At 41.6% G+C, this 21,711-nt stretch overlaps 2 long non-coding RNA genes across 2 annotated transcripts in view; both read left to right on the forward strand.

Moving 5' to 3' along the window:
* The window catches only part of LOC134342341 (uncharacterized), a 40,242-nt gene extending 36,082 nt beyond the window's left edge, over positions 1-4,160 (forward strand). The window contains exon 3 of the long non-coding RNA XR_010017004.1: positions 3,906-4,160. This is a non-coding gene — a long non-coding RNA (uncharacterized LOC134342341). The remainder of the gene's footprint in view (positions 1-3,905) is intronic.
* Positions 4,161-9,041: 4,881 nt separating this feature from the next.
* LOC134342342 (uncharacterized) overlaps positions 9,042-21,711 on the forward strand; it is a 28,941-nt gene continuing 16,271 nt past the window's right edge. Inside the window, exon 1 of the long non-coding RNA XR_010017005.1 lies at positions 9,042-9,086. This is a non-coding gene — a long non-coding RNA (uncharacterized LOC134342342). The remainder of the gene's footprint in view (positions 9,087-21,711) is intronic.

Below are 21,711 nucleotides of genomic sequence, written 5' to 3' on the forward strand. Positions count from 1 at the left end.
TTTAACCGCACTATCTTCCTGTTCCTTGTCTCGCTAGGACAGAGAGTAACCCTGAGATTACAGCCGTTGATGTCTTGCTTGTTAACTTTCTTCCATGTTCCCTAATTTTTCTTTGCAGAACTTCAACTCTTTTCCTACCATTGGAGCCTGATGGATAGGCAAATTCATTTTCCTACCAGGCTTCTTGATTTAAAAGAGATATATTTTCAACTTACATTTTTGCCCTGTGCCTCATCATGTCATATCTGCTCTGTTTACTGGAGTGACTTAGACTTTTCTATTATTTTTGGCAACACCTCCTTCCGAATCATTGTGTAGCTACTCTGTGACCCATTCTCCTGTCAAATCAGTTTAAACTCTCCCAATGGCATAGCCAAGCTTTCCTTAGATCCATTTTTGTTCAAGTGAAACCTGTGCTGCTTGTACAGACCCCACTTATCTGGAACTGTTCCCAGTGTTACAAAGCTTTAAAGTCCTCTCTCCTATACCATCCTCTTGGCCATGCATTCATCCCACCTATCCTTGTATTCTAATTCACTAGCATGTGTCACCAAAGGTCCTGCTCTATAATCTGTTACCAAACTCCTTAAGTTAATTTCGCAGGACTTTACCTCATTTTCCACCTATGTCTTTGTACTGACATGTACCATGTCCATTGGCTGTTTTACTCTTTCCCTTCAGAACCCCTGTCCCCATTCCAACATGTCCCTGCTCCTAGCAGCATGGAGTCATCATACATTCAAAATCTCAGACTGTCAGTTTGATTAGCCACTGTAAATTGCCCGCAGTGTGTAAATGAGTGGTAGAATCTGGGGAGGAGTTAACAGGGCAGTGGGAAGAGTAAAATAGGAATAGAGCAGCATTAGTGTAAATTTATGCCTGGACTTGAGGAACTGAAGGACCTGATTCTGTGCTGTATGAAAATTGGACTCTATGAATGCTGTTCATAGATCATCTCCATCGTGCTGCAAACTCTGAGGCATCAGTCTGGAACATATATTGAATGTCTCTGGAGTGACATGACTCACAAGTGAGAGTACTACCAAGAATGCCAAGGCTGACAGCTGCAGAATCTAATGGTGATCATGCATCAGTTTGATCTCTATTAGCTTAGAAAAATGAGGCTGAATGACTGCCGTTATATATTTGTCTTGCCCTTTCCAAACTCCCAACTGTAGCTGGCATTGTGTTCATGCAAACTGCTGCCGGTGCTAAGATAGACATGACGTATCTTTAAATGACAGGCGTTATTTATGACTGTGAGGTAAGTGGGTTAATCTTTTCAAATTTTGCTTTGCTTCCCAGCTTTAATATTCAAATATCTATACTCGAAAGCTTTCAGTGTTTTGGTACATCCAATATTCCCACTTAAGACAAATATTACTGTCTGACGTAATTCTCCTTCCAAGATGTTGAATCTGGCACTAGGGATAGATGTCGGATTAATGTCGGTAATTAGAGTGCACCTACCTTCTCCCACTTGAACCCAAGATTTACTGATACTGCATATGACAAGAAAAATAAAAGGTAGATTTAATCTGAAAGGTTGCTGCTTGTTTTGCAAAATAATATGAATCAGAACCTAAAATTTAGCAAAACAGAATTACGTGACAGAAAGATATGAGCAAGGGCTTCAATGACTCACTTACTCAAGCAGAAAGGAGCTGTTACTGTTTAAGATAAACTGGGCTCTGTGTGCTGACCTGATGGTCCTGCTGTCAGTCTGAAAAACAATCAGATTAGTGAAACTGCTCTGAGATGTGTCACATTCATGCAAGATTAGACAGAGTTATAAAGCATGCAGTAGCTCTGATATTTACGCAGGATGTGTGGAGCAATGTGTCTCAGTAAGTTTGTGGATGACATGAAAGTTGGTCAAGTTATGGATAGCAAGGAAAGTTGTCTGAGGCTGCAACAAGCAGAAGTCTGGGTGGACCATTGACAGATTGAGTTCCTATAAGTGTGAGATGATAACTTTGAGAAGGTACATAGAGTACTCTTTCAGGATATATGGCAAGGCCTCTAAGGAATATTGTTCAGGGTGAGCAATTCTGTGCCTGGAAAATTATGTGCATTTTGAAATGATCAAACTAAAGGAAGGACATGATTATGCTGGAGACAGTGCAGAGGAGATTCACCAGGATGCTGCCTAGGTTGGAGGACCTATCACTGAGAGCCTGGATGGGCTGGGGAAAGGAAGCTGAGTAGTAAATCAATAGAGAAATATAAATAATAGAGAGATAGCGATTGGGTAGATAGTCCGAATCTTTTTCCCACGATAGGGATATAAAAAAACAAGATGGCTTAAGGTGAGAAGAAGCAGATTTTAAGGTGATCTGAGAGGTATGTTTTCTAAACTGAATGCAGCTGCTATCCTGGAACACATTGCCAGAGGAAGTGATGGGATCAGATGCAGTCACAATGCTTGAGACATTTAGGCAGGCGCGTGAAGACACAATGCATAAAGGGATAAATTGTGCGGAAAATTAGGATTAGGGTGGCGGGGTGGAAATGCACAGAGGTAAGGCGTTCCTTCGCTCCACTGGTCAGCAAGTTACCCTTGGGCAAGGTGTAGCACCTGATTAGCACCCCCAGCCCCCTCCCACCCCGATCAGGGTCACATGAAGCCATGGGAACGGGTGGCGGATGAGCATCTGAAGCATATCATAAGTCCTGGTTATGCGACCACTGACTCTATGCAGGCAACCTCTGAAGAGTATTGATTATGGCTGGGGTCACCCGTCTTATAAAGACACTGTCCAGAAGAAGGCAATGGCAAACGACCACTGTAGAAAAAATTGCCAAGAGCAATCGTGGTAATGGATAGACCATAAATGCCCACATAATGATGTTGAGTGTAAATGGGTGAAATGGTTGGCATGGAGATGGTGAGCCGAGTGGCCTGTTTCTGTGCTGTACAACTCAGTGACCGTATATAGTATATAGAAGCTGAATCACGCTAACCCAAAATTATTTAGATGTTCATTGTGAAAGTGTCTCTTCCATTGTTAAATATACCCCATCTTCTGTTCTTTTTTCAAAATATTCCTAACTTTTTTACAATCCAATTGCCCTGAGCTACAGGTTTTTAGAATTACTCTTAGAGAAAATTACCACACCTTCTTATCAGTTTCACAAAAATTTTGTCCTCTTCAAACAAATACCAGTTCCTTCATGAGGGGCAAGTCACAACAATATACCAAAATAGAGCACTTCAAATGTTTTCATTCAGATTATGAAATCCATCTGTAAATGGAAGTTCTTTCCCTCGAACAAAATTTATTAACAAGATCTTTTGCTCAAAATCTTCAGCATCTGTAGAAACTCATGTTTATTTAATAACAACATTTGTATTCATGTGGAACCTTCAAAGTACTAATGCTAAACTGGAAAAAACTTATTGAGACTACTATTTACTGAGGCATGGGAAAGTGATAAGGGGATCTGGCATTTGCAACATTTGAGATTAGAAGAGTTTTCTTTTACATCTGGAATTTAGATGTTAACTCAGACTTCCCTGTTAGGTAGAAGGTTTTCTCTGCCCATTAACTGCAGGTATCATATGTGAAATATGTTTGGACAGGCACAACTCAAGCACTAACATATATGACCTACAGCTCAAAACTGCTTACCATTCAAAACTTGACACCCAGTTAAGATATTTTCCATTCCAATGCTGCATTCTAATAACCAGAAGAATTCTCTTCTCATAGATAAATTTGAAAGCACCACAGAAAAGTATTCTGAAACCACTTGACTGCATTTTACAAGAGCAACACAGCGTGACTTAGGAGAAACTAACAAAATCAGGAGACACTAGAAATACACAGTGGGTCAGGTAACATCTGAGGAGATTCTGATGAAAATTCATTGACCTGAAGCATAGCTTGTTTCTCTCTACACAGAACCTGCCTGACCTTCCACCAAGCCAGAAACAAGCCTGGTCAAGGATGCAAATGGAATGGCTCTACTGCTTCGAAATCCACGGTTTAATTTTGCCATTCACCAAGCCAACTGCCATTAAAAGCATTTCTGCAAACACCAGCACTTTTTGTGTTTTTCTTTGTCACATTTAACTAGGTGAGGATCATTTATCATTAATCAGAATCAGATTTATCATCACCGGCATGTGATGTGAAATTTGTTAACTCAGCAGCAGCAGTTCAATGCAATACATAATATAGAAGAGAAAAAAATAATCATAATAAATAAACAAAGTGACAAGAATACCACTGCAGAATTTTGTGGAGTCAAGAAAGCATAAGAGTTCCTCTTGGCCTTACAAGAATCTTCCAGTTTACTGGTGATCTCTTCTTTGTGTCTTTGCTGCAACATGTCAATTTTTAACACAATTTGACACGAGAGAATGACAGGTTTTACCACTGCCCTGGTCTAAATTCTACTCCTGCTTGCTTATTTTGCTTCAGCCCAGGAAGTTCACTGCATGCATTTATCTCAAATGACTGAAATACTAAAGGACAATAAATTATGTTAGTTTTTATATAGCCTTGGCTAGAATGTGTGTGGAAAACTGCATTGAAGCCTGAAAGCTTTGGGAATACTCAACTTGTGGACTACTTGATTCTTGACTTAGAGCATGACTTCCAGTCATTTTCATTGTGTTTTTTTAATTTGCAAGGATGGTTTTGGGGACAGAGAGGGGAGTCAGGAACAGGGATGTGGGGGAATTCAAGGTTAGGCTGGGGTGCAAGTCTCCACTCTGCCTTCGAAGATCAGCAATGCAGATGTGGGACATTCCTGGTCAGATGTTGGACCTACAGAGGGTGGATGAAGGAAACTCCCTGTCCACCCCACAGAGCTCAGTGAGTTGGCAGCGGGTCCCGGCGTTGGAGCTCTGTGGCCAGAAAGAACAAGTTCCGATGATCCCCTGGGTTTGTGAATCATTGAGAACAGAATTTGGGGGCTAGTGCTCAGGGTCCTGTCATCAATGAGTCCAGGGTTTGAGGCCTAGTGTTTAATAATCAGAATGTCCTGGGACCAATGCTGAGGATTGAGGTCCGAGGGTCAAATCAGATGACCGGAAGTCGAGGCCTGTTAGCTGGAGCTGAGGCTGTGAAACTCTGCGAACCCACTGAGTAGGTCAGGGGCCAGTGTCTGCAGGCCTGAATCCGTACCTGCTGGAACCTAGAGCTGGAGGCCAGGCCTGAGATTAAAGCACTGTATATCTGCATGGATGGGAGGGAGGAACAGGCCTTGTTCGTGCTGTTATTGCCTGATGCCTGTTGTTGTTATGTTTTGGAACTACAAAACATTAAATCTAATTAAAAGAAAAGCATGGATCCGAGAGATAACTCGTGTATGTTCATTTTCACTTTAACGTGCCACACGCATAACGACAAGGTAGTGTGATAATGTATGCCATTCATGCAGTATTACATATAACCTGTAATGAATCATTGAAGCAAACAAGAATGCTTAATCAAACAGTATATTTACAATATTACTGAAATATTAAATACACAACAGTCATGATCTGTGTTGTTCTGACAAGTATTGTTGATGACACTTGCACATCCAGCATGTCCCCAGGTGTGTTGAATGTTAAAGCATTTCACTGTACAGTATTTTTTGATGAACACATGACAAATACATTTGACTCTTGAATCTTAAATCTCAAGTTGTGTGCACTAACACAGGAGTGGGTGTCTTGATAATGCGGTTTCGCCAGAATGATTCAGGGCCTAAATGGACTATATTCTGACGATGGATTGTTTGCTTTCATTTAGGCATAGAATATAAAAAGACAGTGAGAACACCTTTGAAGCCTATGTTAGCTTTTGCTCATTTTTAAGAGTAGCAAAATAGTCTTTTGCGACTTCAACACCACAATATTCTGCTGGCCAATAAATGTCAGTCTCCAATTGATAGGCATATTTAAATATAGGAGCAGAATTAGGCTCCACCATTTCATCATGGCTGATCCATTTTCTGTTAGCCCCAATCTCCTGCCTTCTCCCCATATTTGTTCATGCCCTGACTAATCAAGAATCTATCAACCTCTGCCTTAAATATAGCCAATGACTTGACCTTCATAGCTGCCTGTGGCAACAAGTTCCACAGATTTCTCTGGCTAAAGAAATTCCTCTTCATCTCCATTCTAAAATTACACCCCTCTATTCTGAGGCTGTGTCCTCTGGTCTTAGACTCCCTTACCACATGAAATATACTCTCTACATCTTTCTTGAAGCTTTTCAACATTCAATAGGTTTCAATAAGGTCACCCCTCATTCTTCTGAATTTCAGTGAGTAGAAGTCCAAAGCCATCAAACGTTTCTCATATAATTAGCCGTTTAATCCCAGAATCATTTTTGTGAACCTCCTTTGAACCCCATCCAATATCAGCACATCCTTTCTTAGATAAGGGGCCCAAAACTGCTCTTAATACTCCAAGAGAGGCCTCACCAGTGCTTTATAAAGCCTCAGCATTACATCCTTGCTTTTATATTCTGGTCCTCTTAAAATTAATGCTACCAGCAGATTTGCCTTCCTCACCACAGACTCAACCTGCAAATTGATCTTTACAGAATCCTGTGCAAGGACTTTCAAGTCCCTTTGTGCCTCAGTTTTTTGTATTTTCTCCCCATTTAGAAAATAGTCAACCCTTTCATTTCTTCTACCAAAGTGCATGACCATACACTTCCTGACAATGTATTCCATGTACCATTTCTTTGCCCATTCTTCTAATCTGTCTAAGTCCTTCTGTACCCCCTATACTTCCTCTAAACTACCTGCCCCTCCACCTATCTTTGTATTGCTGCAAACTTGGCTTCAAAGCCATCAATTCTGTCATCCAAGTCATTAACATATAACGTAAAAAGAAGAGGTCCAAACACGGACCCCTCTGGAAGACCACTTCCTTCCTAGCATGTTGCACTAGACAGTCAGCCATTCTTGTCTGGCGTGTAGTGTCAGGATTGGTCTCCTTTCAGATTAACTGGGTCACGATATGAACGTTCCTGACCCAACTCTTGTTTTTTCACGGGAGCGAGTGGCTAGATCAATGCTCAATCCAGCACGGATGGAAAGCGTGCTCGGGGGGCGGGGGGGGTGGAGTGGCCCGACTTGGTTCGATCTTGGGAGCTTTCGCTCCGAAGTCTGGTACTAATGCCATTGCACCACCAGCTAGCCAACTAAGACCACTGATCACCAGCAACCAACCAGAAAATGCTCCCCTTATCCCCACTCTTTGCCTCCTGCCAATCAGCCACTGTTTTATCCTGTAATACCATGGGCTCCTTACTTGTTAAACCACCTCATGTGTGGCACCATGTCAAAACCTTCTGAAAATCTAAATACACAACATCCACTGATTCTCCTTTGACTATCCTGCTTGTTATTTCTTCAAAGGTTTTCACTTAAGGAAACCACGTTGACTACAGCCTATTTTATCATGTACCTCCAAGGTCCCAAAACCACATCCTTAACAATCAACTCCAATATCTTCCCATATTGCCAAGATAATTTTTAATAATTATGATTTTATTTTCCTGGCACAATTGATGTGAGACACAATGCCAGCAAATTGAAGTAATGATTATTAAAATTGATAATCAGATTAAAATTATTTCATTTAGTAGTCAAAGTACTATTTTATTTTTATAAACTCATAAAATACAGGAAATTTCTCCCATTAATTCATCAAGTGCAGAAAAATAGCTTTAAAATCTGGCAAAAGCAATTTAAATATCTAATTTAATTTCCTCTGGCATTCCCATGGATCTGGGCTCACTGTGGAGAAGAGGAAGCAATAAACGCTTCTTGGGCTTCCAGCCAGGTACAGGTGCCGATTTTAACCAACGTTTCGATGAAGGTGGCAGAGTTTGTCACCAAAACGTCGGTTAAAGTCGATACCTGTACCCGGATGGAAGCCTGAGAAGAGTTTAATTTCCTGTACGCTGGGAAAGCACGAGATCCTTTTTCAAGAGGAAGAAACTTCACAGAGATCTGACTTGCAACTATCTGGAGTTAAGTTTATCTGTACAGGTATAGATGAAAATAATGTTTTCATTGATTAGGATTTGCTGTGTAGCTGTTATCACAATGGCAATGACCACCTATCTTAAATAAACTGCAGGTTGCCATTCATTCCCACCCATCAAGTTCAGAAGAAATACAATTTGATTGGGCAATGATCATTCATTATTTGAGGTAATGAAACATCAAATTAATATTAATGATCTATGTTAAATGCAAACCTGAAGTACTCAGTCTTTCAGTTAACTCTTGTGCTCTCTCTACAGAAATTCTCTGATCTGTTGAATATTTATAGGAATCCCTTCTTTTTATTTTGCATTATGTACAAAAATATTATTTTCTACTCAGACTTGAATGCTCAGTGTTAATACTTTTGAAATGCAAAGGATTATTTTTTCTGTAATTTCTTGATCTGACAAAAAGCATCAAGTCCGTTCTGACTTTATCTGGGATATTGCAAAATAAAAACACGAATTTATTTGACTCACTCTATCGAACGTGCTTAGAATGTTTTTTTCTGTCAGATTCCTCTTGCCAATTTTGATAGGAACCTCTGTTACAATCTTTATTTGCTGAGCTTTGTGTAACAATCTGAAAGGAAGCCAGGTAATGGTGAGTATAACACAGACTACCTGTTGTATTCGTAAGTCTATTTCTAAAACGACACTATGTCACTGCATTTAACTTGTGTTATAAATCATTGTGCTGAGCACTGAAGTTGCAACATGTTGCACAAGTGCCTAGCAGCTTACTTGCCTCATTTTACAGCTTATTACAGGTTACCTTATTTCTTACATGTAGATACCTGCATTGGCAATTATGCTGTTTCGACAAAATTCCTGAGTCAGATTGGCCCTAATATGCCTTTGGACCACACCTAGCAATTAAGCTCCTAAGAAAAGAATGTGACACTTGCTGGGTGAAAACATCTTGGGAAATTGATAGCCGGTTTACCATAAACTGCTGTTTCTGGGATCTCATTTTCACTGAGAGCTCTGGATGGCGGATTCACTCTGCATGACAGTGCTGTGGGAATACAGTGTTGTTGGAAATGCAGTTCTTTAAATGCATTGTTAAATTGAACACATCAGGTGAGCAAATAATTTAAACAAGATCAAGGGTTTCTATCAGAGAGCTGGTTCATTGCTGTTGCTCAATCAGAAAAAGTAGATTTGTTTGTCCAATGTTGACGGTATGGAAAGGCTGCTGTGTCAGTGAACTTTGAAGAGTAACTATTTGTATGCAGTATTTTGATAACATTATAAGACCTTAGAAAAACCCTGTTTTAGATTTTGCAGTCCGTGCAGATCAAATGCCTAAAATTGTAGTCATAATAATTTAACATTAACTGGAAACCTCAAATCAAATTTAAAATGATTTAAGGTCAGAGGGATTAAGCCTGTGCAAAAGGGATGATACTTCTTAGTTTCCTCCTGAGGTCTCCATCATCACAAAAGCCTGTCTTGTCAATTTAACTCTCCTCATGTGATAATCTAGCATACAATAGAAGACCATGGGAACAAGTATCATCCGTCCCACAGTAAAGGTGATTCCATATTATAGAGAGGCTACATTCCCAGAAAAATACCTTTATTATGATTTTCTGCATATTCAAAGTACATATACGTCACCATATACAACCCTGGGATTCATTTTCTTGTGGATATACTCACTAATTCCGTAATAAAATAATAACCGTAATTGAATTGAATTGACTTTATTACTTAACATCCTTCATATATATGAGGAGTAAAAATTTTACGTTACATCTCCATCAAAATGAGAAATGGGCAACTTAATGTAATTTATAATAAATATTATGTAGAACAGGATATTCAATCTAACATAGAAATACAGCTGCGTCAGCACGAATTAAGCTGTCTGATGGCTTGGTGGAAGAAGCTGTCCCGGAGCCTGTTGTTCCTGCCTTTTATGATGCAATACCGTTCTCCCAATGGTAGCAGCTAGAACAGTTTGTGGTTGGGGTAACTCAGGTCTCCAATGATCCTTCGGGCCCTTTTTACAGACCTGTCTTTGTAAATCTCCTGAATAGTAGGAATTTCACATCTACAGATGTGCTGGGCTGTCCGTACCACTCTCTGCAGAGTCCTGCGATTGAGGGAAATACAGTTCCCATACTAGGCAGAATCAATGAAAGACCACTCCAACTTGGGCTTACAACCAGTGTGTAAAAGACACAAACTGTGCAAATAGAAAAAGAAAGAAATAATAGTAATAAGCAAATACACAATAAATATCAAGAACATGAGATGAAAGTAAGCCCATATGTTGTGGAAACATTTCAATGGTAGGGCAAGAGAAGTGGAGTGAAGTTATACCCTTTGGTTCAAGAACATGATGATTGAGAGGTAATAACTGTTCCTGAACCTGGTGGTGTGAGTCCTGAGGCTTCTGCGACTTCTTCACGATGGCAGCAGTGAGAAAAGAGAATGTCCTGGGTAATGGGGTCCCTGATAATAAATGCTGCTTTCCTGCGACAGCATTTCCATGTTTCCTGCTCAATTGTGGAGAGGACTTTATCCCTGATGGACTGGGCAGCATCCACTATTTTTTGTAGGATTTTCTACTGAAGGGCATTGGTATTTCCATCCCAGGCTGTGATACAGCCAATCAATATACTCTCTACTACTCATCTATAGAAGTTTGTCAAAGTTTTAGATGTCTTGCCAAATCTTCGCAAACAGAAAGAAGTAGATGCTTTCTTCATAATTGCACTAATGTGCTGGTTCCCAGACAAGTGCTCTGAAATAATTAGCACCAAGGAATTTAAAGTTGCTGACTCTTTCCACCTCTGATCCTCTGATAAGGACTGGCTCATTGACCTCTGGTTTCTTCCTCCTGGTTCTCTTAGCTGGAACAATTCACCTCACTGCTAACTGGTGCCCAGTTTGGAATTTGGCAGGATATTTTGCCTCTAGGTCTCATTACATCCTTTGTCTAAACATAGACAACAGAGATTTTATGGATTTCATGGATTCTATTCTGATTTTTAGCTGCTGGCTGCACTAGTGCAGAAGGTTCTCTTTTGAATCATGCTTCAGGTACATAGAAACATAGAAAATAGGAGCAGTAGACCTTTGGGACTTTTTAGCCAACTTTACCATTCACCATGATTATGATTGATCCTCTATCATAATATCATAGTCCCCTGCTCTCCTCATCATCCTTGATGCCTTTTACATCCAGAAATCTATCTATAATTTCATGGTTTTTATGATAAAGAATTTTGCAGGCTCATCAACCACTCAGTAAAAGTTATTTTCTTATTTCAGTCCTAAGTGTTATGTCTTTTTTCCTGAGACCATGACCCTAGTTCTAGACCCTGTCAACCTCTCAAGGCCTATTTTTCTATATATTTCCCATTTCCACATGATCCCCACTTGAAGTTCTAAACTTGGGTAAATATAGGTTTAGTGGACTGATTTTCTCCTTATACTGCAGATATGTCATCCCAGCAATTGGTTTCTATTATGACCTTCCTTACTTATTAGATTCTAGAATGTAAATACAAGAGGTTCTGCAGATGCTAGATTTCCAGAGCAATGCACACAAAATGCTGGAGGAACTCAGCAGGTCAGGCAGGATCTACGGAAATGAATAAACACTCGATGTTTCAAACCGAGACCCTCTTCAGGTCCCTCTGTCATTTTGCGTGTGAGATTCTAGAATGATCAGTTTTATGTTCCACCGATCATCCCCCGGGCTGTCTCCAACTTCATCCTCCTCTCCCACAGCCTGGCTCCATCTGTCATTATTTTTGCCTTCCTCACTCATTATCCACCTGCCTTTGTTTTCCAACTCCACCCCTCTCCCTTCCTTACATAGCTCCCTCTGTCTGCCGTCCTTCACCTCTCTTCAGTTCACCAAAGTTCAAAAAAGATTCATATGTTCAAAGGTTCATTTTATTGTCAAAGTATACATGTACATTACAACTCTGACATTTGTCTTCTCCAGATAGCCATGAATTACAAAAATACCACAGGAGCCATTGAAAGAAAAGACATCAATGCCTTCTCCCCGCATGAAAAAAAAACAGAATTCGCAAACCCCAACACCCCCACCCACAAATAGCTAACAGTTCTCCCCAAAGAAAGATGACGGCTGAAAATTCAAATCACACATCCAGCAACCCTTCCCTTGCACAAAAACTAACAGATCACCCACATGGAAAACTGCAGCTAGAACATGAAACCCCAAACCTCAGCCCCATTGTCACCACATCCTTGTCTTAACACTCCCCCTCTGCTCTTTATATTGGCTATCGCTCACCTCCACTCAGTCCTGATGTAGAATCTCAACCCAAAGTGTTGACAATTCCTTCTACCCCCCCCCCACAGATGGTGCTTGACCCACTGAGTTTCTTCAGCAGAGTGCTTATTGTTCCAGACTTCAGAATCTGCAGCCATGTATGAATCTATCTACAGCATTAGTTTGGTGATTTGTTTTATTGCCCAACTCTCTTGAGAAAACATAGCTTTTCTTAATTAAGGAGACAACGACTGCAAACAATATTCCATGTACGGTCTGACTATTGTCTTGCACAACGGCATCAAGACATCTCTGCTTTTGTGCTTAAAACTTCTTTTGCAGAACAACATAACATTTGCCTTCTTAAGTACAGAAAATCAGAATGATGCTGCAGTACAGAGAGTGGGACTGAAATACTCTGAGAGACAGGATGTACGCAGGCTTCAAAATGGCAGATAGTGTTCAACCTGGAAAAGTGTGAAGTGAATTCATTTCAGAAGGTTGAATTTGAAGGCAGTATACTGGGTTAATGGCAGGATTCTTAGCAGCGTGGAGGAGCAGAGGGATCTTTGGATCCATGCCCACAGATTCCTCAAAGTTGACATGCAAGTTAACAAGGTTGTTAAGAAGGCAAATAGTGTGTTGGCCTTTATTAGTCAGAGGATTGAGTTCAAGGGTCATGAGGTAATGTAGCAACTCTAACCCTGGTTAGATCATAGTTGGAACATTTTATTCAGTTTTGGTTGCCTCATTATAAAAAGGATGTGGAATCTTTAGAGAGGGTACAGTGGAGACTTACCAGGATTTTTCCTGGATTAGAAAGCATATCTTTTGAGGATAGGTTGAATGAGCTAGGATTTTGCTCTCTGGAGTGAAGGAAGATGAGTGGTGCCTGGATAGAGGGGTACAAGATGATAAGAGAGGATAGCCAAAGACTTTTTTTCCCAGGGTGGAAATGACTAATATGAGGGGGCATAAATTTAAGGTAATTAGAGGAAAGTCTAGGGGGATGTCAGAAGTAAGTTTTTACACAGAAAATGATGAGTGAGTGGATTGCCCTGTCAGGGGTGGTGGTGAAGACAGATACATTAGGGGTATTTAAAAAACTCTTAAATGGGTTCATGGGTGATAGAGAATGGAGGGGAGCTATGTAGAAGGAAAGGGTTAGACTGATCTCAGAATAGGTTAAAAGGTCAGTACGACATCTTGGGCTCAGGGGCCTATACTGTGCTGCAATGTTCTATGTACTATGTGCTTTCTTTTAAATGGTCTTGCTAATAAAATATTAAACAGTTTAACAATACATATTCTTGAAGAAAAATAAAAGATTTACCCACGTCTTTAAAAATGTCTCATATACATGCATGCATGCATAGGTTCCACTTCTGGTTACTAAATTCAGATTATTTCCAAAATTGCTATGTTCTTCTTAAAACTGCTTTCATTTTTATTGCAAATCTGTCTCTGTGGAGGTGGAAAGGAGTGGGAGAGAAGAGATTGGTCATTGATTAAGCTCACTAACACTGATTAGATATACCCCTGGAGGCTTTGATTCCTGAGTTCAACCCACCCCAACCCATCTGTTCAATCAGCTTTCTTTCCTGTTATCTCTCACTAAAGTAAATAACAATGTTTCATGAAACTCTGCTTGATCAATGTGCTACATGTACAGTGTAGAAGAAACAGTGCATTATGCTCTGCATCTGAAATTTAGTTCCATCAACTTCAATGAATACAAATTTCTGAAACATAGTTGAATGCACAGACACTGGTGTGCAGCTTCTTGAACTCTTTCAGGCAAAGATGCATTTCTAGTGGATATTCTCCTGTATTGTATGAAGCAATATCTTGAAAATTAATCATTAAAGATCGGCGTCTTCAAAGATATCATAGGTGTTGGCAGTGCTGCCTGTAATAAGTAGATTATATGGGTACAGGTGTAGCTGACAAGACTCTGTATGAAATGATTGATAGCGTTAGCCTGTAAAATACGAGCAATACTAGTTCTGCAGCTTGCAATACTTTAATAGCTACTTGATGCAGAAGTGTTAATATTTGTTCAAACAAACTAATACTTGCACAATGCCTTTCCCAGCATGTGGAAAAGGCCATAAAGCAATGTTTGCTCTACAAGACAAATTCAAGATTCAGGTATTGCCAAAAAAGGATTTTCTTTCCCATCTGCATGTGTACTCTGAACTTTATTTGGACAAAAACTAAAAGGGAAAATAGTATTGGGAGGCTCATAAAATCAGGTTCATGGCACAGGACTCACAACAGTGATATGATCTGCAAAAATACATGGCTGTCTGCAGGAAAATTTTACACACTCATTGAAGGATCTCACTTACATACTGACAGGGACATACCATCAAATCTTACTCAACACCTTTGTTTTCTTTTATTACTGTTTTTGTTTATTTTGAAAAAAGAACAGAACATGAAGGTTAGTATTTTATCTCACAGATGAGTTGGACACAATGTTCTCAGTGGAGAAAACCCAAACCCTAAATTTGCACACATCCAGATAGGGACACATTAAGTCAACTTCTGTTGACACTTTGCAGAACGCTAAGCTCAGAAAGGCTGAGCTGGTAAAGACACACCCCTATGGCCCCAGATGGTCGAAGCATATAACATGGCTGCCTCAGAGAGAGTATCCCGATTCTCTCAATACGATAATGATATTCTAGTGCAGCAGAAAAGAAACCTGAGTGACGTTTTATGAGCCGTGGAGGGGGTTTCATGAGGTGGATCAGATCTTGTGGGTGTGTGACCCTTCATTCAAAGAACCTGACAGGTAATGGCTGGGAAGAAGAATCCCCAAACTATGCAGAAAGCCTCAAGAAATGCCACAACCTCACTAGATATGTTGAAATTATGTCCAGGTGAACATAATTCCTGCTCTTTCTTGCTTACTTTTTCTCCTCTCTTAGACAGACGATTACTATGAGGATGATTTGCTTCCTCTCCATTCTGAGGGGTGGATGATGACTGTGTATAATCTCTTTCAACATGGAATTACCTCCTGGCCTTAGCAGACCATGATCTTTCAACAAATAAGTCCACCACATTTGGAACCAGGGCTTTGCTTTATAAATAGAGATTGCACATACACGTGTGCACACAAGCACACGTGTGTGCACAGAATAATCGACACACACAAACACCCACATAAACAGAGACACATCAAGATCTTGCCCACATCCTTTCCCTTTGATTCTTCTTTCTTCCATTCTCTTATTCTAATGCCCTTACTGCTTCCATTCAATGCCAGAAAAGCACAAGAATTGGTCATTGACCACAGGGGGATGGGGATGCACACACTCCTGTTTACATCAATGGCACTGAGGTCAGAAGAATTCAAGTTCCTAGGAATGAACATCATCAAAAACCTGTCCTGGTCTAAACATGTAGATGCCATGGCCAAGAAAACATACCAACATCTCTATTGCCTCACCAGGCTGGAGAAACTTGGCATGTTCCTTTTGATCCTCACACTTTTTATATATTTACCATAGAAAGCATTTATAAATCATGGGTCCATACAACAACCGCTTTGCCCTTGAACACAAGAAACTGCTGAGCTGTGGATATACTCAACATATCACAGAAAGCAGCCTCTGCTCGATGAACTCTGTCTACTCTTTTTGCTGTCGCAGTAAAGATTAGCTTTATTTGTCACATGTCTATCAAAACATATACTGTATACTTATTTCTTGTAATACTGAGAACATGAGAGCATAGGTTGTAGAGTCCCTGAAAGTGAGTCTGTAGGTTGGGAAGTCAGGTCAGAGTTGAGTGAGCTGAACTGATCAGCTCAGTTTTTGGCCAGGTTCCAGCCCAGAATTCACAGAGTCTTCAGCCGTTCACTGGTGATTTTCCTGTGTTAGCAGATCCCACTCACATGGTGTTCTACAAGAATAGCATTGTGGTATAGAGTCATAGAGCAAAGAAACAGGCCATTCGGCCCACTGAATTTGGCCTGACCACCAGGCTACCATTTTTGCTAATCCTATACTAATCTCATTTTATTCTTCTATCACCCCCATTAGTCACCTACACATTAAAGGCAATTTACTGTGACCAACTCACTTCCGGACCAACCCTGCAGGTCAGGGCATGGAGGAAACTGGAGCACCATGTGGTCAAAGGGGTAATGCAGGAACATCACACAACCATCACAGATGTCTGGACTTGAACTGTGAGTGCAATGTGCCAGGAACTGTATCATGGTTGCATTCCTTTGTTTTGTTGTGGGATGATTTCCTTGCAAATTCATCCGACAAAAACAGAAGGGACCACATACTGCCATCAATATCAGATATATAATGTCCCCAGACTTATGGCTGGTGTCCTTGTGCACCCCTCTTAGATATTCATTATACCATTAAACATTTATGCAGGTAGAGAGACTCACAAACTCTCACTTCACCTGCATCCCCACAGGATGCAAGCACTCCTCGGCCACTGTACCTCTTACTCTCACTCTTTGTTATTATTTTGCCCCTCACATCCAATCCAATTGCCACCACACAGAAGTCAGGTCTCTAGATATTCTTGAGGCACAGAGACTATAGATTCTGGAATCTGGAACCAAAAGCAAACTGCTGGAGGAACACTGCGGGTCAGGTAACATCATGGCAGCAAAGGAACAGTCAACATTTCCTGTTGAGATCCCGGGTAAAGACCCACAAATCTCAACCTGAAACATCAATGATCTCGTTGCCTCCTTAGATGCTTTTTTGCTCCAGATATTCTTCATCTCTGTTATCTATGTAAAGCTAGCAAGGAACAGGGGGAAGCTCAAGTGAGGGAAGATGAGTCCTTCATCTATGCAGCACTGCTCCTGATAGAGAACTGATGGTTAGATGGGGCACTGAGTTCAAATTACTTCAGTAACAAGTGTAATTCATACTCCAACTTTCTGATTGCTATATTCTCTTTGGTGAACTATAGATAGATCTTTGGTATCTGTGCTTTTGCATCACCAATAAGGTGTTTTGGTAGGTAAGTGAAACTGAAAATGTACGTTATAAACTAAATAACCTTTGTACAGACCTGCCTTTTTCAGGCAAACTGAATGAAGCAAGTGAGAGCAACATACATCAAAGTTGCTGGTGAACGCAGCAGGCCAAGCAGCATCTATAGGAAGAGGTGCAGTCGACGTTTCAGGCCGAGACCCTTCGTCAGGACTAACTGAAGGAAGAGTGAGTAAGGGATTTGAAAGCTGGAGGGGGAGGGGGAGATATCTTTACACTCACATGGAGGATGTGTGGAGCCAGGGGACCATAGGGTCCACTACGTACAACTCAGATGGAGGCTAGTGAGAACCTCGTGAAGTCTTTGATAAATGGGAACAGATCAAAAAGAACAGTGATCTGTTACCAGGAAGCAGCCTGATGTTTACACTGGGCAAAGAAAGACCACAGGTCCTTCTGTCAGGGTCCTAGAAATTCAACGTGGAATCAGTGCATGGTTCTCCAGGAGCAGAGGAGACCTGCACATCAACATCAGGGGTTGCCCATGAACAGGGAAATCATGTACATCCGCACCCTGATCATCTCTGTTCAACACTCAACTGTTGCACATTAACAGATTTCTCTCCTGCACATGCAGAAGGAATACCATGCATGAGCCAGATTCTTTCCTTTGGGAATGCAGGTATGGTACACAGGATCTGGCCTCTTGCACTGGATTGGAGACTTTCTTCATCTTCCTCCCACAGAGATCCCACTTCATCAAACTGTACGTTCCTGCTTTGATTATGCTATCATGGACACAAGCTTCCCCACTGTTGAGAACATACTCAAAATCTCAAGAAGTTAGCATCCATCTTTAAGGACCCTCACCATCTGAGACGTGCCCTCTTCTCACTTCTACCATCGTAGAAAAGATCCAGGAGCCTGAAGACCTACACTCAATGCCTTAGGAATAGCATCTTCCCCTCCACCCTCAGATTTCTGAACAGTCCATGAAATCCTGAACTCTATCTTGCCGTTTCTCATCTACCATATATTTACTTCTTTGTAACATAATGTCTTTCTGCCACAGAACAATAAGCTTCATGACATATATCACCGATAATAAATCTAATTCTCATTCTGATGATACAGATTGAGTGGAGAGAAATGAGGATGAGCGGGGATCAGACTCAAGGTCTGCCATGGGCTCAGCTCTGGAGGTTGAAATGCTGTTGGAGAGGTCTGCAGATCTTTGCACCATTATCTAACCTCTTTCCCAAGGTCACCCGATAAACAGGTTGCGGTTCTCCACGTGGCCTCTTCTGACTCTGTACAGATGGCCTTCCTAGACTGTTCCATCATTTGGCCCTGAGAAGCAAACTGAAGCTGATTCACCAAGAGCAAGAACTTCTTGTGGGTCATTGAAAACTCTGGGCAAAGAGAGCAGCAATTCAGCAGATAGATGGCTGAATGCAAGGTATACAGCATTGTACACTATTGTCCTGAGAAACACGTACAGGAAACTTACTTAAGAATAGCTATCAAACCTAAATTTTTTTCTCTCAACTTGTAGAGTCGATTTCCTTGTTCTTATCAATATTTGTCAATACACCAGAGCAAAGAAATGCCTTAAGTCCTATTTCAGGGCATATTTCTTTCTTCATTGTGTAGGGATAAGTGACACTGACATAGCAACTGACCCCACCTTGGAAGGTTGTTAATGGATTTCTGCCATTAGCGAGTGCTGTGCCAGCAGCTGAAAGCCGGAGATAACACCCTCTCTTAGTTGTAATGTGCTCTGGAATTCACAAGGTGTTTCAATAGCTGCCAAGAATTCCAGAGCTACTCAGTTGGATAGGCATGTTAGCAGAATATTTTTTGAAATAACAATGACAGCAATGGAGTAGCATGAGATGGCATTAGTTGTGCTGAGACTTGTCTATGCAGGCTGTTGAATAAACCCTCGAGCGCCAGGAAATGTGTGAGACTGAAATCATTAGACCCATGCTGGAGAATGCTCAAGGTTCAAAGTAATTTAATGTCACCATATACAAACCTGAGATTCTTCATCTTGTGGGCATATTTAATAAATCCATAATAGATTAAAAATCACAACAGAGTCAGTGAAAGACTGAACCAATTTGAATGTTCAGCCAGTGTGCAAATGACAACAAACTGCAAATACAAAAAGAAGGAAATAATAATAATAATAAATAAATATGCAATCAATATTAAGAACAGGAGATGAAAAGTACTTGAATTTGAGTCCATAGGTTGTGGGAACATTTCAATGATGGGGAAAGTGAAGTTGAGTGAAGTTATCCCCTTTGGTTCAAGAGCCTAATGGTTGAGGGGTACGAAATGTTCCTGAATCTGGTGGTGTGGGTCCAGAGGCACTTGTGCCTTCCTCCTGTTAGCAGGAATGAGAAGAGAGCATGATCTGGATGGTGGGGATGCCTGATGATAGATTCTGCTTTCCTGTGACAACCACACATCTATAGAATTTGTCGAAGTTTTCGATGTCAGGCTGAAAATGTGACATGCTATCACGAAACTCAAGTGAGGTGAGTGGCCCAATTTCAGGTGGCATGACTTCACAAAGTCCTGAGCAGCAGCATAGTTGGATAGATTTCGTGCATTAGACCATGACCTTAAGACAATAAGACAGAGGAGCAGAATTAGCCCATTCACCCCATTCTACTGCCTTCTCCCTGTAACCTTTAATGTCCTGACTAATCTAGACCCTATTAAGGCAAACACGAGGATATCTGCAAATGCTTGAAATTCAAGCAACACACATAAAAAATGCTGGTGAACGCAGCAGGGCAGGCAGCATCTCTAGGAAGAGGTACAGTTGATGTCTCGGGCCGAGACCCTTCATCAGGACTAATTGAAAGAAGAGATGATAAGAGATTAGAATGTGGGAGGGGGAGGGGGAGATCAGAAATGATAGGAGAAGACAGGAGGGGGAGGGATGGAGCTAAGAGCTGGAAAGTTGATTGGCAAAAGGGATACGAGGCTGGAGAAGGGAGAGGATCATGGGACGGCAGGCCTAGGGAGAAAGAAAGGGGGGGGCGGGGGAAGCCCAGAGGATGGGCAAGGAGTTACAGTGACAGGGACAGAGGGAGAAAAAAGAGAGGAAAAAAAGGGAAAAGAAAAAAAATAATAATATATAAATAAGGGATGGGGTACAAAGGGGAGATGGGGCATTAACGGAAGTTAGAGAAGTCAATGTTCATGACATCAGGTTGGAGGCTACCCAGACGGAATATAAGGTGTTGTTCCTCCAACTTGACTGTGGCTTCATCTTTACAGTAGAGGAGGCCGTGGATAGGCATATCAGAATGCGAATGGGACATGGAATTAAAATGTGTGGCCGACGGGAGATCCTGCTTTCTCTGGCAGACAGAGCATAGGTGTTTAGGGAAACGGTCTCCCAGCCTGTGTCGGGTCTCGCCAATATATAGAAGGCCTCATCGGGAGCACCGGACGCAATATATCACCCCAGCCGACTCACAGGTGAAGTGTCACCTCACCTGGAAGGACTGTCTGGGGCCCTGAATGGTGGTAAGGGAGGAAGTGTATGGGCATGTGTAGCACTTGTTCCGCTTACACGGATAAGTGCCAGGAGGGAGATCAGTGGGGAGGGATGGGGGGGACGAATGGACAAGGGAGTCGCGTAGGGAGCGATCCCTGCAGAAAGCAAAGAGAGGGGGGGAGGGAAAGATGTGCTTAGTGGTGGGATCCCATTGGAGGTGGCGGAAGTTACGGAGAATAATATGTTGGACCCGGAGGCTGGCGGGGTGGTAGGTGAGGACCAGGGGAACCCTATTCCTAGTGGGGTGGCGGAAGGGTGGGGTGAGAGAAGATGTGCGTGAAATGGGAGAGATGCGTTTGAGAGCAGAGTTGATGGTGGAGGAAGTGAAGCCCCTTTCTTTAAAAAAGCGACGACATCTCCTTCATCCTGGAATGAAAAGCCTCATCCTGAGAGCAGATGCGGCAGAGACGGAGGAATTGCGAGAAGGGGATGGCATTTTTGCAAGAGACAGGGTGAGAAGAGGAATAGTCCAGGTAGCTGTGAGAGTCCATAGGCTTTTAGCAGACATCAGTAGATAAGCTGTCTCTAGAGGTAGAGACAGAAAGATCAAGAAAGGGAATGGTGGTGTCGGAAATGGACCAGGTAAACTTGAGGGCAGGGTGAAAGTTGGAGGCAAAGTTAATGAAGTCAACGAGCTCATCATGTGTCCAGGAAGCAGCGCCAATGCAGTCGTCGATGTAGCGAAGGAAAAGTGGGGACAGATACCAGAATAGGTTTGGAACATGGATTATTCCGCAAAGCCAACGAAAAGGCAGGCATATCTGGGACCCATAAGGGTGCCCATGGCTACACCTTTAGTTTGGAAGAAGTGGGAGGAGCCAAAGGAGAAATTACTAAGGGTAAAGACTAATTCTGCTAGACGGAGGAGAGTGATGGTAGGGGGGG

The sequence above is a fragment of the Mobula hypostoma genome, chromosome 2 (genome assembly GCF_963921235.1).
Source record: "Mobula hypostoma chromosome 2, sMobHyp1.1, whole genome shotgun sequence".
NCBI classification, from domain to species: Eukaryota; Metazoa; Chordata; class Chondrichthyes; order Myliobatiformes; family Myliobatidae; genus Mobula; species Mobula hypostoma.